Consider the following 8018-nt stretch of genomic DNA (forward strand, 5'->3'; position numbering starts at 1 on the left):
GCCTCGAACTGATGGACAGTATGGAAGACAGCGCCGTGGGATGTGGGTAACCAATTTCACGAAACAAATTTTAATTGCAATTACTTCAACGCTACCGCCAGTAGACCGTGAATACACCACCTCCTCTATCCTCCTCTCTCTTTCTCTCTCTCTCTCTCTCTCTCGTTCCTTTCTCCCCTCACTTCCCAGCCTCTCGTCACGCTGTTCCTATAGCGAAGATACACATCGAAACAAAGGGTGTCTCCAGGGACAAAGGTGTCCACTTGGTAATCAACGCGGCTAGTATTGTTTATCGCGCTTGTACTACACCGAATGCATTTGTTAACCAGAAATTATTAATGGAACCTTGCCAGTTAATTATGCCGCACATCTATTTGAAAATCCACAGCGAAATTGCAATTGTAACAAATTAAAAACGAGAGTCAATTAGTTCCTACATCGGTCAAGGCCGAAACGAACTTAGCTGATCGAGGTGTACGCGGTCTTAACTTCTAAACAATTTCGAAACGTGTTTATATCTCGCAATCAGATAAGAGGAGCAGATCGCGGATAACTCTCTCTTCGAGGTTGCTAAACGCACGAAGGAGCCGGAGTAACGATCGTATCGTGGCAACGAAACCTGTTTTACGGGCGACCGGAGGGAAAAAATTCGCAGCCCCGTTTTCTTACGATATGAAAAGCAGATTTGCAGATGCACGCTCGAAATAAGATAGCGCCCGAGCGAACAATGGGGAGTACGAAGCCTGTGGAAAGCTTCTTAAAGTCGGCGGTAAGTCTGATCAACGAACCCGAGGCTTTTGTTCTAGCGCATAGAAGACGATTGTGGAGATGCGTAAATGTTAACGCCGAATCGAGCACAATACCCGAATCCTGTACGTTTCGGCCCAACAAAGAAAAGTATTATCGAGCAACTAAGAGCGTGCTCCCAGCGAACTAGGAAGGAGTCGTCGTGACACGATACATTATTGCTCAGGCGTAATGTTTGCCGATGGGTGGTCTAGTCCAAAGTACAGTTCTGCAAGTTTCACGTTTCCTAGTTACACGCATACCGGCGGCGCAAATCTAAAAGAATGCTTAATTAACTTCACGCGAACCGCTTCGTTTAATTGCACGTTTCTTATATCCTGTTTTCGCACGACGGTTTAAGACAAATTATCTTTGGATTCAATCGAACATGTATAATAACAAGCAATCGCGTGAGGCAGACGGACCGCAAAGGGTTAATGTATCGAGGAGGATTCATGAATAAATATGAAACTGCGGTTTGCTAAACGCATTAATAATATTCACAGCGTTCGCCGTGTTTAGTGCCACGTTCTGTCGTCTGTATTAAATCTATATGTATGTTCCAAGGGAAAACTTCGATTTCAGTTGGAAACGATAACAGAACTACGCGAGAGCGATAGGCAACATGTTTTGTAACGGACCTGGACGATGAAATTAAATTCGAACCGGAGGAGACGATAACTAGCTAGAAATTGCAGAACGCTCGCGCTTGCATTTACATGGGTTTGATGGGCAAATATAAACACTGGCTTGTACGTAGAATCGCGACCGGTTCGGCTTTACGTTTGCCTATTCAATATCTATAGATTGCCGTGACGCAAAGGGTCATCCTGTTGAAATATTTTAAATAAATTACGATTTTCAATGGAACCAAACTTCCAGTTCCTTTTTTACTCAAATTGTACGCAAATCTTCAATACTGAATTGAGAGGTCAATTTGAACCGCGTACGAACAAATAACATATATAACTGCGTGTGTGGTAGATTGTACTATTCTATCAACTACTCGGTTCGAATCAACGAAACGATCTTTCGCCTTCCACTTTTGAAACAACTGGCCATTGATTACCAGCCACGTGTTCCGAGCACGTACTGTTCGAAAGCTATAACAGAGCATGCAAAAAGTTAAACGCACGCTCTAATCCCGGGTCTCTCGATGCTGCGTGCGCGAGTATGATAATGAAAAGTTGCGTAACAGAACCGGAAAGCGGTCGAGGAAGGAAGAGAAAGAGAAAGGACTGGTGATGAAGGTTCGTGACTGCGTATACGCGTTCCCGTAGATGTAACACTGACACGACACAAAACCTAACTAACTGGAGATTGATGAGCTCGTAAGTGAAAGGGCCGAACCGTTGAAAAACGGGAGAATTCCCTTTACCGAGTTTTACCGCGGGTAAAAAGTGGACCGCCGTCGGTAGCCCCTAAAAAATTCTTGGATGTAATTAAGCGGCGAGATAATTATAGATCCGGCACGCTGGTGCTCCGCGTGTTCAAAAGAAAAATTGCTTTTTAGGGTTTTTAACTCGCAATGAAATAGCTTACATTCGTCGTGTGATTTACACTCGTATCGTGTGAACACAATTTTAATTAATCGTCCAGAGAATTACGAAATGCCTACAATTACTACGAGACAAGGCACGACACGCGTGTCACGCGAGAATAAAATCGTTTCGAATTTCATGCATACTCAAGCAAACATTGAAAAGTCTATCACGGTCAAGCACGGCGCGTGCTATTTGTCCATAGCGCGTAATTTCGTCACATTCGAAAATACCATTTTGCTCTGAGCAATGGCTCTTTTGACAAGGAATTCAAATATATTTTTTCTTACTTATACATAATAACGAGAACCTCGTGTAAAGATAACAGATGCTTATTACTATTCTAAATCTAATAGATTCTAAGGTATTCCATAAAATATACATTTGACTTAACTTCCTTAAACAAAATGCAATAAATTCCTATTTTATGGTAAGATTGAGATAGACTTAGAAAACATCAATAAACGTAACGAGTTTCCCTCGTGCCTTGTCGCAATATGCAAATCAAATGATAGTTCCCTGGGAAGTTGATTCAATTTTGCTTATCAGTACAAGTTAGAGATGGAAAGAAATAAGTACTCACCAGGTTAAAGACGTTGCATCGACAGCTGCAAACAAATCCCACATCCCGCGGCAGCCAGGTTCAGTGGTCGTCCGATGTTACATAATCTTCTAACTTCGAATGACACTAGATGAAACTGTGACGAACCGGCACGTAATTCCGCGCGAGAGAAAAAGGAACGAACGTAACGTACGTACGTCGGTCGCGCACTGGTGGCTAAGGACGATGTACGTAAACACGAGTCACCGGCATTGGATACGTGACCTACCCGACGTTTACCTCCGAGGTTAAACGAATAACACGCGTTCGACAAAAACTGTAATGTTTCGAGGTTCGTCGAGGTCGAAATGCGTCGCACGCCGTTTTCGCGAGATTAGAACGTTCGCTCTGAAGTAAAAAAACTAGCGTTCCATCGGCATATCAATCGTCACGCACCGGTTTTTCACCCGATCTAACACTACTTCGAATTCGCGCATCACGTTGCTTATCTCACGGTAGTATATACATACGCGTAAACACTTCTCTACGCGTCGAGTTCGACGAACGATTGTCGGGAGGGACGAAAGCAAAGTCGACAAACTGGATGCTGTAGTTGGTGCACAGCTGATTGACGACACTTGGCAAACATAGACTCGTGACACTTGACGTCACACGATTCATGCGTGTCGAGTTAAAAAAACCGCGGTACTCATCTACAACCAAGTCTTGATCCGAGTATTACGATGTTCTCCAGTTCTTTATTACCGCACTATCATCAATTAATCGTAGGAACAATTAGTCACTTTCCGACCGGGATAAGCAAGTCTGATCTTCATACTTCTGAGCAACGAATTTCTGACGGTTTATTAAAGAACGCGAATCGAAAGGCACAATGTTGCGCCACGGTTTCGCGCTGAAAACGAAGCGGTAGTGTTCGGTTTCCCTCCCCCTCGTCAATCTGTCTCTCTCGCCGACCGTTCTTGTCATTTGTTTACTAGCCCGTGCTCGACCACTGTGTACGGCTGGTTCGCGCGTAATTGTCAATGCGCACGTATACCCTGTCAGGCTTCATGGTAGCACGGAACAGTCGCTAGTACCCAAGACCGAATAGTTCGACGCGCGTGAACACCCGGCGACCGGCGAAACGGAGCCGAATTCGCGTACGAAACAAACCAGCGCGCACAGCATCCACATTCCACCATAAGGAATCTGCGACCGCGCAACCGCCAGGATCAAATCACATCTACCAGCGAAAGTAGTGCCGCGCTTCGCCGAAACCGCGAATCAGATGGTTGAGAAACGAACTCCGCGACCTGACACTGTTTAATAAACACCGAATCAAACGGGCGTTTCCGAAGTATTTACACCCAAATCGTGTGTATCCTCGTTGTTCTCGAGTTGTGTGAAACTATTTAAACGAATTATTCAGCGAAATCACTGCTTTCGTTAGTAGATTAATTAAGGAAAATTCGAATCAAGGTATGTTAAGCATAGAATCCTTTTAATGCGTGTCAGAGATATTTCTATTTACTTGTAACTTTGATATGTCGATCATTTTTCTGCTACGCGGATTTGATCAATATTTCGAATCTGGTCTGTAATTGAACGGTGTGAAACCGTGCTCTTTAGTGAAAGTTGGAATAGGAATGCGTAGTTTCACCTATAAGAATAAAACGGACGATCGAATGTTTCATAAAATCACGTTACCCGCGCTCTCTTTGTAAAGTAATCTCGATAGGAATATCATTTTTCGATACGAATCTAATCTGGCTAGTCATCTGTGCGTAGTTTGAAATCAGCTATTATATTGTTCCCGTGTAATGAGAGTAAAAGTATTCGGTGGGAAGTAGTTACCGTTGTTTCCCACGCGCATCGTTTTCGCTTTCGTCGATATTATTCGTTGCATTTACATTCAATAAACGTCCTGCCATCGAGCACACCGTGCGATTATACCGCGAGCAAGTAAAAGTTAGGAACGAAGTTCGTCTTAACCTACGTAGTGAAACAGTTGCACGCAGTTACGGAAGTGGCGTCATTCCCATCCCAATATGGCGGACGTTCAGCAGAGTAAACAGAGTGGCGATCACACCAGTTCGTATGTGGGTAAGTGCCTCTATTAATTTACGTTATTCTGCAGTAATTTTATGATAACAATAGACGAAACAGTATTGATTGTTGCGAAATACGTTTGATAATTAATGTAACGCGGCCCCTGGAGTGTCTCTGCCAGCTGTAACCGCACACCGTTATACCTTCTGCCTCTTTTTTTGTTTTGTCAACAGTTTAAATAGATTTCCGACTTAACCGGGTAAGTAATATCATTTTTTATTAGACTGCTTAAAATTTTTTTTAGTGGGAAGTCGTTACATGTCATGATACTCGGACGTGCCGTGTGAGATGATGCCAGAAGTGTCGTAGTAAATCGTTATTGAATATTCTGTGCATCTAACTACGTGAATCATGCATGTGCAAGCATTAGTTACAGACGTATTACTTCATAACTGTTGTGCAGAGGCTGCATGCGTGCTATAAAAGTGCGAATCTCGATAAAAACGCCGAGTAATGTTCGCGATCGAGGAGGTTATAGTTGACACGTAGTTTTCGTCACTGGCATGAGACATTCTTAGTTCTCGCAACAACGAGATGACACACCGTAAGCAGCGTAATAGATTGTTATGCATTCGTAATTATGTGCAGTAACGTGATATTCTGTCAAATGAGGATGACGTAGCCTCAAAGCATGGCAGGTAGATGCTGCCCCCTGCGGAAAGAATTTAAAACTGAATTTCTTAAAACGAGGTAATTTCAAACGACTAATCCAATCAGTCGTTCGCCCTTGTCTTTCATTACTCGGCAGAATTACGTACTTAATTAAGTTTTTATAAACTCGATCAGATCGATAATATTCCATCAACATTTCTTCAAACTACACGTCGTAAATGTATGCTTCATTTCATTTAATTATATGTCCCATCAATGATTACACGACTGCCTTGAAATACATTTCATTATCTTTGGTGTTAGATTGTTAATTGCAATAAATGAGGAAATGCATGGTTACATTATGTATAAACGAGAAAGTGTATATAACACAATAGGATACATTTGTTTTTCGTGTCGTGTTCGCTAATTATGTGAAAACACGCTTGATACATTATTCAAACCAGGTAGATCCTTTAATATTTTGCTAAATTTTATCCCACATAGCTTGATCCACGATTTATCGTGAGTTACTCATATTTCTATATTTTTATCGTGCGCCTTTGTTGCTGATCATCTTCACGACCAGGAAATATATTACGAAACGTATTCCTTTGAATGCAAAATTATGTATACGTGATAAAATAATGTCGAAGGCAGTGACCCCGAACTTATGATCGCTGTTACATAGTATGCTCGCAAAGCACGAAGTCTGATATGAAAAAAAATTGTTCAGACGTTGCTCTCATTTTATCTGTATAGTTATTTATCATTTAATCGTGTTCACAACAAATTTTACTTGATCCACTGCTCCAATGTTCAGTGTCACGCCGATTAACGTCATTCGAATCCAAAAATGCGTGCTCAAAAATGATTTCGCTGCATTTTCTTAAATAAATTGTTATTCGTACCATGGATCACTTAGATATTATGTTTCTAAACTTATCTCCGTGTCATTCAATCTGTATAAATACGCTGTAGCCCCCGGTTATCTTGCGCGCTAGCTATAAAGATTGTAAAAAACGTTATCCCTCTAATGCAGGGGCCGAGGAATAGCCAAGAGCAACGATACGTTACGCGTGGGGTGGTTATAACATTATTTCGTGTTAAATGAAATCCACGACAATGAAACAGGTGGGAACGAGCAGGCCGTAGCTTGAAAGCAATTGCGTTATGCAGCGTCGGGATATTCAGGATTGAAAATGAGAGCCGCTTATTGGCATACCTATTCAACCCCAGCACACCGTGTGTTTTATTGAATACTATCGATAGGTTTACGAGCTGCGTATGCGGGGTCCTTTCGTTTCCCTCCTCGATAGCTTACGGCGCGGGAAACAATGACCGCCGATATGTTTTTTAAACTCGGCCGTGTAGGTGAATGATAAATTGGTAACGAGCTCTTTGTACGAACAGCATAATTACCAATTGTGCCTCTAGATGAAAATGGAAACGTATGGATAAACACATTGTATCGCGACGTTAAATATGCAGAAAGAAAGCTTCTCTCGATAAAGAAAGTTATTCTCATATTTGTAGCTTTTTGCTTTTTATTGTAGTCAACTGGTAATTAAATTTGTGACAAACTGTGGCTGATGTTGTTTCAAGGTATTTAATGATCTCTGTAAATTCTTCATGTTACAACTTTACTGTTTTTAAAAAAATGGAAATTCTATATCCTCGCTTAGATTTCGTGATCAATAATTAGAGAAAGACTAGAATGGGGTAACGAATGGGAACTATGTCAATTGCACACGAGAACTTCACGAATCCGTCTGTCGCAATCAAATAAGACTAATACCAAGAGTTTCTCCTCTCGAGTGTTCCAATACACGACAATGCACACGCACGCGTGCTCCACATCGCGATAGATCCATCCAATTCGCTTCATCGATCGCCCGCGTGTTTCCGTAGCTCGTTAATTAAACTCGCATTATTCAGTCGGACGAGTTCGAAGACAATCTCTAGCATCGGGACCAATACGATTCCCTTAAATAAAGTATAAATTCCGTGCACCGCCAATTTTTTTCCTCTACCCGCGTCGGGACGAACGATTGATACCTCTGCGATTGCGATGAGTTCATAAACGATTTTATGCGACCGAGTATAACGTCGTTTGGCATTTCACATAACGACGCGCATTCCCGTCGTAAAATAAAAGTACGGCTATCGCTACGCTACGGAAGACTAGTAGTTACGTTACCATTCTCTGGACTGCAACGTTTAGACCATCTCTAACCACGAGTTCGCATTTTTTCATTCTCCCATAATTTTTCTTATGCGCCTCCCGATAAAGGCGAGGTTGACTTAAGCCGAGGTCATAGTAAAACGTAAGGGCAATTGCTCGCGATGTTCAATCTGTCCACAAGCGTCACGTACACCTCGGTTCATAAACTTCCAAATGCTCATCGTCTATCGAAAATATCTGATGAATCATACAATAAATTATAAAT

General features: G+C 42.0%; 1 protein-coding gene across 3 annotated transcripts in view; it reads left to right on the forward strand.

The window, feature by feature from the left end:
* The first annotated feature begins 3981 nt into the window (after positions 1 to 3981).
* The window catches only part of atl (atlastin GTPase), a 14631-nt gene continuing 10594 nt past the window's right edge, over positions 3982 to 8018 (forward strand). Inside the window, exon 1 of one of the 3 annotated variants that reach the window (XR_003389028.1) lies at positions 3982 to 4971. The gene's annotated coding sequence lies outside the window, so the exon portion shown is untranslated. Of the gene's footprint in view, positions 4972 to 5155; positions 5177 to 8018 lie in introns of those variants that run through there. The other 2 variants (XR_001916565.2, XR_001916567.2) reach the window with 2 other exon arrangements.

Source organism: Ceratina calcarata, unplaced genomic scaffold (genome assembly GCF_001652005.2).
Source record: "Ceratina calcarata isolate Rehan_Ccalc_2016 unplaced genomic scaffold, ASM165200v1 scaffold115.2, whole genome shotgun sequence".
Classification (NCBI taxonomy): Eukaryota; Metazoa; Arthropoda; class Insecta; order Hymenoptera; family Apidae; genus Ceratina; species Ceratina calcarata.